We start from the raw sequence: 7,599 nt of genomic DNA, 5'->3' as shown, positions 1-7,599 counted from the left end.
ACAAATAATTGCTGTGGCACTTCTTGGTCACGTCAGAGGCAAAATAGAGGCTGTGTGTGGATTCAGCCTGTTCCCCTCTGGAAGTCACGCTGCAGAGCAGCCCAGCTTACCATGATGGGTCTTTCCTGCCTATGGGTTTTCCAGGAGCAGAGACACTTGCATAGTTAGTTTAGTTTCTGCCCCACCAGTGTCCTCCACACCAGTTTCTGCTGCCCCACTGGGCAGTCCCCATAGCAGGGCAGGCCTTGGCAGTGGGAGTAACCCACTGGGTTCTGTAGAAATCACTCTTTGGTCACATGCAGATCAATAGAGAATGACATAATGTAATTCATTTTCTGTTAAATGCAGGAAAAAGTACCTTATGGGATGCATCTCATTTTCTAACCAAGCCTATAAGTAGGACCTTCTTTCTCTCCAGGCTAAAACTGTATGCTCCAGAACATGGAATTTAATTGAAATTTTTTAAGAAGAATCTCAAACTGGCAGGGGCATGGGCTTGAAATCAGAGACCCGCACTTTTGTCTGTTTAGGCGATTCAGTGTGCCCACCATGTTGTCTGTGTACGTGGCTTTAGACACCTGATTTATGCCAAATACAACCTGCTCCAGGCTTGCAAACATGGTCTGGGTGTGTAGGAACAAGATGGAGATGAATCCTGGCTCTCCATGCTTGCTGTCGACAGGTCTCCCAGGGTGGGGTTGTATGCTGATAAATTTTTGCTGCTTTTTTTATCCCGGAGCAACAGCTAATATTTTCTTGGATCTTCCCAGCTAGCGGTGTCCAAAATCCAACTGTCACACTATGGCTGAAACTACAGAAGGATCCAGTCTCACTGAAAGAGCTGAGAAGGAAAAAAGTGCCAGCATGGGGCAGAGAGGCGGCTGTTGGCACCCAGAGCAGACGGGAAGACGGGGAGCAGGCTGGGGCCGAGGCGGGTTGCTGGGGTGATGTGGGCACACGCAGAGAAATGGGGAGGGGGACTTAATCTTTCCACCAGCTGGCTGGGGGCTCTGCGGACAGACAGGCAAAGGCCAGGCCAATATTTCTGAAAAAGCTGCAGTGGTGTATTAATGCAGAGAGTGTTCTTCTGCTTGAGGAGGCAAACATAAAAGGCAGAGGAGCACTTTGGAAAAAAACTGTCATTGTAGAGTATGCCTGCCCCACAGAGGCATGAGTAGCAGCACGGATGACAGCAGCCGCTGGGAACTCTTCCCCAAGCCTGCCCAAGGCTTGTCGGGAGCACAATCAACTCATGCCAGGCTTGTCATTGTGGGGCAGGTGGGGCACCCGTGCCATGCGGTGCAATTCCATGGGGCAGCTGTTGCAAGTGTCCTCAGCCCCAGTGGGGAGCGGCGCAGGGGAACAGCTCAGCATCCTGTGCCACCCTCCGATGGCAGTACAGCTAAAAGCTGCTTTCACCTGCCATTAGCACTTTTTAACATCATTAATCTTTCAGGAAAATTCTGCAGTATTCTAAAGCACACCCTGAGTAGCAAGTTAAATTTATATGTTTAAACAAAATCATGTCACCTTTTCACTGTGAAGATGCAGCAATGGTACCCCTTGCGGGGGATTTGATGATGTCAGCGCTGGGGCTGGGATGAGGTTAATGGAAAACCTTCTCCAGAGCTCTCCTCCTCTGCAAAATGAAGCTGAAATTTGCAAGTATACACCAGAGGGATTTAAGCGTGCATCCCTTGTGCCCCGCAGAGTGGGAAATGTGAGTCCGCAGACATGCTGCAAAGCCCGCCTCCTCCCGTAAGCACTGAGGAAGGAGAAGGATTTAGAAATATGGTGCTGGAGGTGAGTGGGATGAAAAGGGAGGGAAGGAAGGTAGATATACAGAGGTTATAATTATACAGAAACATTGCTGCTGAGGTCATTTTTTCTGGAGAATACTGTAGAACGGAGTAATAAAAAAACCAATATGCTGTGAGCACTGCAGAGAATTAACAAAAAAGTGCATCCTTGCTATAGGATGTTATAGACTTCTCCGAGACTGGGGGAAAATCTGGAGTAAAGAACACTTACTCTCAGTGGCTCAGGTTAGTGAACATTTAAGCAAAATGGTCATATACAGGCCCATGGGACCTCACGACCTTTGAAGGGTCATGGCAATCGGGAGAGATTCCTGAAGACTGGAAGAAAGCAAATATTCCTCCTTCTTCAGGAAGGGCAAGAAAAAGATTTGGTGTCCTGGGCTGCATAAGACAAAATATCGCCAGCAGGTCAAGAGAGGTTATCCTTCCTGTCTGCTCAGCACTGGTGAGGCCACTCCTGGAGTGCTGTGCCCAGTCTGTGTATAAAACCTGGTGGGATGGTTTAAGGGAGATGGAGCCAAACTCTTTTCAGTGGTGCTCAGTGACAGGACAAGAGGCACAATGCTGAAATGCAAGAAATTATCTTTAAATGCAAGAAAACAAATGCTATGCTGTGAGGGTGGTCAAACACTGGAGCGGGTTGGCCAGAGGTAGCGGGGGCTCCATCCTTGGAGATGGTCAACATCAGCTGGACACGGTCCTGGGCAACCTGTTTTAGCAGACTCTGCTTTGAGCAGGAGGTGGGACTGGATGATCTCCAGAGGTCCCTGCCAACCTCATCCAGCCTTATCAGTCTGTGATTCCAGTGTTACCCAGCTTCAAATTGTTATGATTTTTATCTCTTCATTTGATCGTTGACAGAAGGACTTTTTCAGTGGATGACAGGTGAGCTTTTTGTTGGTAAGAAGCATCTGAGATACTGGACTTTACCAGCCTTCAGCCCAACCATAGCCTATAGATCTTCACATGGATTAAAGACCGCAGCTACTACATGTACCTAAGAGGGCTTGAAAGAATTACCCTGGAATAATGAGAATTTTGTAGGAAATGCCACAGAACAAATGATATTAGTATTCTGGTTCATGCTTATTAGAGTATGAACAAATCTTCTGGGAAGATTCTTTTCCAAATTCAGTTTTAGAGAAATCGGTGGAGGGATGGGAAAGGTTTCACAGCTTGCTTGGGACTTCAGCAAAGCCTTTCTAATCAATGCCCTCATGCTCCAGCCTCAGGAGAGAAGGCCAGGCAGGTTGATTCAGAGCTTGCAAGGAGTGCTTTGTGCCTTTGGTGTGTACTCCTGCAGAAGAAGCAGCTATTCCATGTTAAAAATACATCTTTTTTGCACAGCAGCTCACAGCCTCACTCTGAGCGAAAGAAGCTGAGCTGAGGGAGGGAGGGTTGATGCTGCAATGACTGTGGCAAGCAGAACAGATGCATAATTTCATCCTGAAAGAAATCGCCTCCTTATAGGAGCTGCCTCTGTTATCCCTCCCACCACTACTGGTGGCATTTGCCTTTCTGGAAAGTGAGCCTGCCACACAGAAAATGTAATTTATCTTCTCCTTTTAGGAGTTGTTTTTGCTGGCAGAGCCAGACACCTTCTTTGCTTTCCAAAATTTTCCAAGCACTGTGGTGGAACGTTTCTAAACACCCTCCAGTAAAACCCATCAACACAGTCATTGCTTGGCTGAGAGCACACACCCCGCCGGGGAGATGGGGTCAGCCGCCTGCACCTCAGCTCATGCACTGCCGTGTACCCCGACAGCAGGACAATCTACACCCCCTGACACCACATGTAACTTCGTGGGGCTGCAATGAGGAGGCTCGGCTGTGGTCCAGCTAAGCAGTAAATGTTTTTTGACAGGGAACAGCAGTGTGAAGTTTAGTCTTCTGTGCTGTGCTGAAGTAATCCAAAATTATGATCTATGGCATCTCACCACCCACCTCATTGCTACTCCTGGGAGCAGACTGCCCAATCTGTCTTTCTCAGCCTATCACAGGCTACTGCAAGGCCAAGTTCACATGTTGTCCCTACGCACTACAGGACAGAGTGCTTTCCAACCCATTACCTTTGCCATCATCAAGGACTAGTTATGGTTAAACTCCATGCAGCTAAAAGGGCCTTTTTCTGTTAATGCTGGGGATAAACTCAAAATCAAGACAGGAGGTGATATTTTGCTGTCTTTTGACTGTCAGGATCTGCCTTTCCCCCAGCTGCTGAATGTGCAGAGGAGGGACAACATTTGTCCATGACATGGACTTAATACCAGAAAGGTGTAAGTGATACATACGGCAATCCAGCAATTAATAAGCAGGCAGGCAAGAGAGAAAGTAGACAGAGAGTAGAATTTATTTACCCCAATAAAGAACCCACCCAGGGCTTTTCCCAGCACAAGGGATAAAGGAGAGTAAGGTTCAGAGGTAGGTGTGAGGAGACCAGAGGAGAGGGGGCTAGCACACAGCCTGCACCCCGAATTGTGTGCTTTTACCATCATGAAAAGCATGAAGGACAAGGCAGAGAAGCACAGGGGGTCACAGGGCAATGCCTGCCCAGGGCTGCTGCTGGGCACCCGATTTCCAGGGAGGCACCTTCTGCCTGCAGCTCAGAGCAGGATGCTCTTCTCCCAACCACAGAGGAAGCCACGGCTGCACCCAACCATTTGGCATATCCCTACCTTCCTGCCATGAGCATGCTGCAGTGTGGAGTCACTCTAATGTGCTGATAGCAACTGTCCACCTGCCTCTGCTCACTGGTTTTGAAATACAAATGACATTTCTTCAAGTTGTGTCAATGTCTTAAAAGGAAGAAAACAGAATTAGCACATTTTTCGTGCTGTCTGTGTAGGAAGAGACTTTTCCCTCCAATATTATACCAAGAGAAAACATTCTTTGTGTTATACCCCTAACAGGGCTGAGCAGCACAGAAACTCTCTTACGGACTTTGCACAGAGTAGATGGGCAAAGGAGAGAATCAGGCCCTTTCCATGTTAACAGAGTTATTAATTTCCTTGGGCCAGTATTTCCATTTCCAGGGAGAAATGGAGCACTTTACCCCAGGATTTCGGAATTGGAGTTAAACCCAGGAGTGTCACAGCAGTCAGAGTTCCCTCCCTCCCTTATTGGAATGTTTGGGGTGATCTCTGCAAACAGACAGCAGAGCAGCCAGTTCCCCCATCCCTAGGGATTTTGGATGGTTTGGGGAATGCTGCTGCCCAGGGTGTCCCCCAGGGAGGGACAGTGGGGGAAGGTGCTAAGAAGGTCTCTGCAAGACACGGCAAGTGTCTAAAACTTCCTGATAGTGCACAGGACATTTCAAAATTCCCCAACCAGAGCTGCAGCTTATTTGGGCATTGTTGCATAAATGCTCCCAACTCCAAGGCTGCATTGAATGAAGACAGAGCTTTCCACAGCTAGAAAAATGCAAGCTGCAAGGTCCACCCTATTATACAAGAAGGACTCGCTTACGCAGGGGAGTTTCCCAATGAGGAGTGCAGCTTGCTGAGCCCAACCCTGTGAGAAGCTCTCTGCGTCACAGGATGCTGTGTGGGCACGAGGCATGGTACAGCAATGGTGGGGGTGGTTGCCTTGGGAATAAAGCCCACATCAGTCTTTTTCTGATTAAAACATAAAGAGGACATAAGTTATTAGAAACTTCTGATATTTACTGCTAACAGGCTGCAAGAGCTCATAAAAGCAAAAGAAAATCAAGCTTGTAGCTTCCTGTGCCCATTAAACAGACAGAGGAGCAGGGGAACCGCGGACTTTGGAGTCACTTTTACGGACCCTCTTCCAGGGGTGATCACGGCATGGACATGCGATGCGTGTGCCCACGCGAGAGGGCAATGCAGGAGCAGGAACAAGGGGAGGGCAGCTCCCTCGGTGGCAGCCGCAGCTGGAAAGGTGTGCAAAATTCAGCTAAAGGGGGTGCAAAACTGCTGCCTTCCAGCAGCTGCAGCCAGAACCTGCTCAGGAAAGCACTGCATGAGTGTCTTTCCTGAGGCATGGGGATTTTCTTCTCTTAGCCTGTGCTGAACCACCAGCGCACATATGTATTTTACTGTTGACAGTTTTCACTAGAGGTTGAAGTGGTGCAGCCACAGTCACTTCCTGGTATCACTAGAATTGCATGGGATTATACTACAGCAGAATTTAATCCAAATATTTTTACTTTTAATGATTTAAGGTAAATTCCCCTACTCTACCTCCGTTGATTATCTATGCCAAAAAAGCGAGATTGAATGTGCCTTCTGTCAGCGAGGTAAATACACTAAAGGAGAGGCTTTCAGTTGACTTACAGGACTATTGTTGCAGCTGATCCATGTTAGTAGTTTATCAGCTTTGCGCTTGCTCTTGATTCAACATCTGACCTTGCTAGGGAGGAAAGCACTACACTCCCCCTAGGTTGTAACAGAGAGGTTTTGCAAGTCTCAGTACATTTTGCTCATTATAAAGAGGAGCTTGTTTCTGAAAATGGTACCAGTGTGATAGGCTGTTACAGCCCAACAAGAAGCTTTTACATAGATGTGTATAAAATGCCTTAGAACTCAACAAGGGAGGAACAAGAAAATTTTAATGAACAACCGAGAAATCCATCCTTGAACTTTGGGGAGTTTTGAGCATCTTGTCAGCTGCATCCTTAGTGCCAACGGAGAAAATCAAGGGGGGCCTTGTTTCTCTTAGTTTTTATAGGAATCAGACCAAACCCATCATTTTTAAAAAGCAGCTTTATTTAAATTAGTGCATTAAACATGCATATAAAAATAGCTTGATATGACAGTAACTATTACACCGTCCAAATCTAAATATAATCTTTAAGCCTGACAGTCAAAGTGTGTGTGGTAAAGTCTTACCAAAAGATATTTTTTCATCCTGTCATGCTACTCCTTATTCTGATGTTACAGATATTTAAATGGGAAGATTACAGTATATCTAGGGTTTTTTTTTACTTATTTCAGCAACAAACAGTAGTGGCAGTGTTAAATGAGGTTATAATACCTTGCTTAGTTAAAAACATCACTATTATTTGAACATTTGAAATAGTCAGCTATGCTTTTATAACAGTGTCAGCTGAGCTATTTGTTGGATCAGTTGGATCAAGTTTCCAGACGACTTCCCATTCTTCCAGATATACACTGGCTCATTTTCAGAAACAAAGACTGGACTGGAGGGGATGACTGGCTCACCAGACCTACAGGCCATTCATCACAGCATGATGCTTCAACAGAAGATATGCTCCACTTCTTCTTCCCAGCATAAACTGCTGTGTAATTGATTTTTCAGTAATTTTTTCAAAGATGCCAAAAAGATTTGGGATTTGCCATTGGAGGCCTTTGAAAATTCAAGTTGTGTTTAAGTACAGATGCTTCTCTGTGTCAGAACATGGTGTTCTGCTCTGTGTTGGCATGCATTTCACATAAGAGTGCAGTAGCGGAAATCAAAATCCCCTTTCCTTTATTATTTTTTATGCCTTTATTCATAATCAAGGAGAATCAAGATCCTGAGCTAGTGACTTCTGTTGAAAGCCATTAAGCTACAGATATACACACAAGCACTAGCTTGGGCTTCAGACCCTACTAGAAGAGAAATCTGACCTGTAGGCAGGTAGACAAAATTTCCCTGGCTTTTTTAAAATTAAGCCTCACCAGTAATAATAAAATAGATTAAATCAGATTCTCATGATGAGGCTGAAATAAAAATATCAGAGTTACCACCCACTTCCCTTCTGAGTTGTGTTGCAACTTAAAGTCTTTAATAGAACACATTGTTATTTCAAATTTAT

This window comes from Phalacrocorax carbo, chromosome 2 (assembly GCF_963921805.1).
Source record: "Phalacrocorax carbo chromosome 2, bPhaCar2.1, whole genome shotgun sequence".
In the NCBI taxonomy this organism is placed as follows: domain Eukaryota; kingdom Metazoa; phylum Chordata; class Aves; order Suliformes; family Phalacrocoracidae; genus Phalacrocorax; species Phalacrocorax carbo.
The sequence above is the reverse complement of the archived record's forward strand: the minus strand, read 5'-3'. Positions refer to the sequence as shown.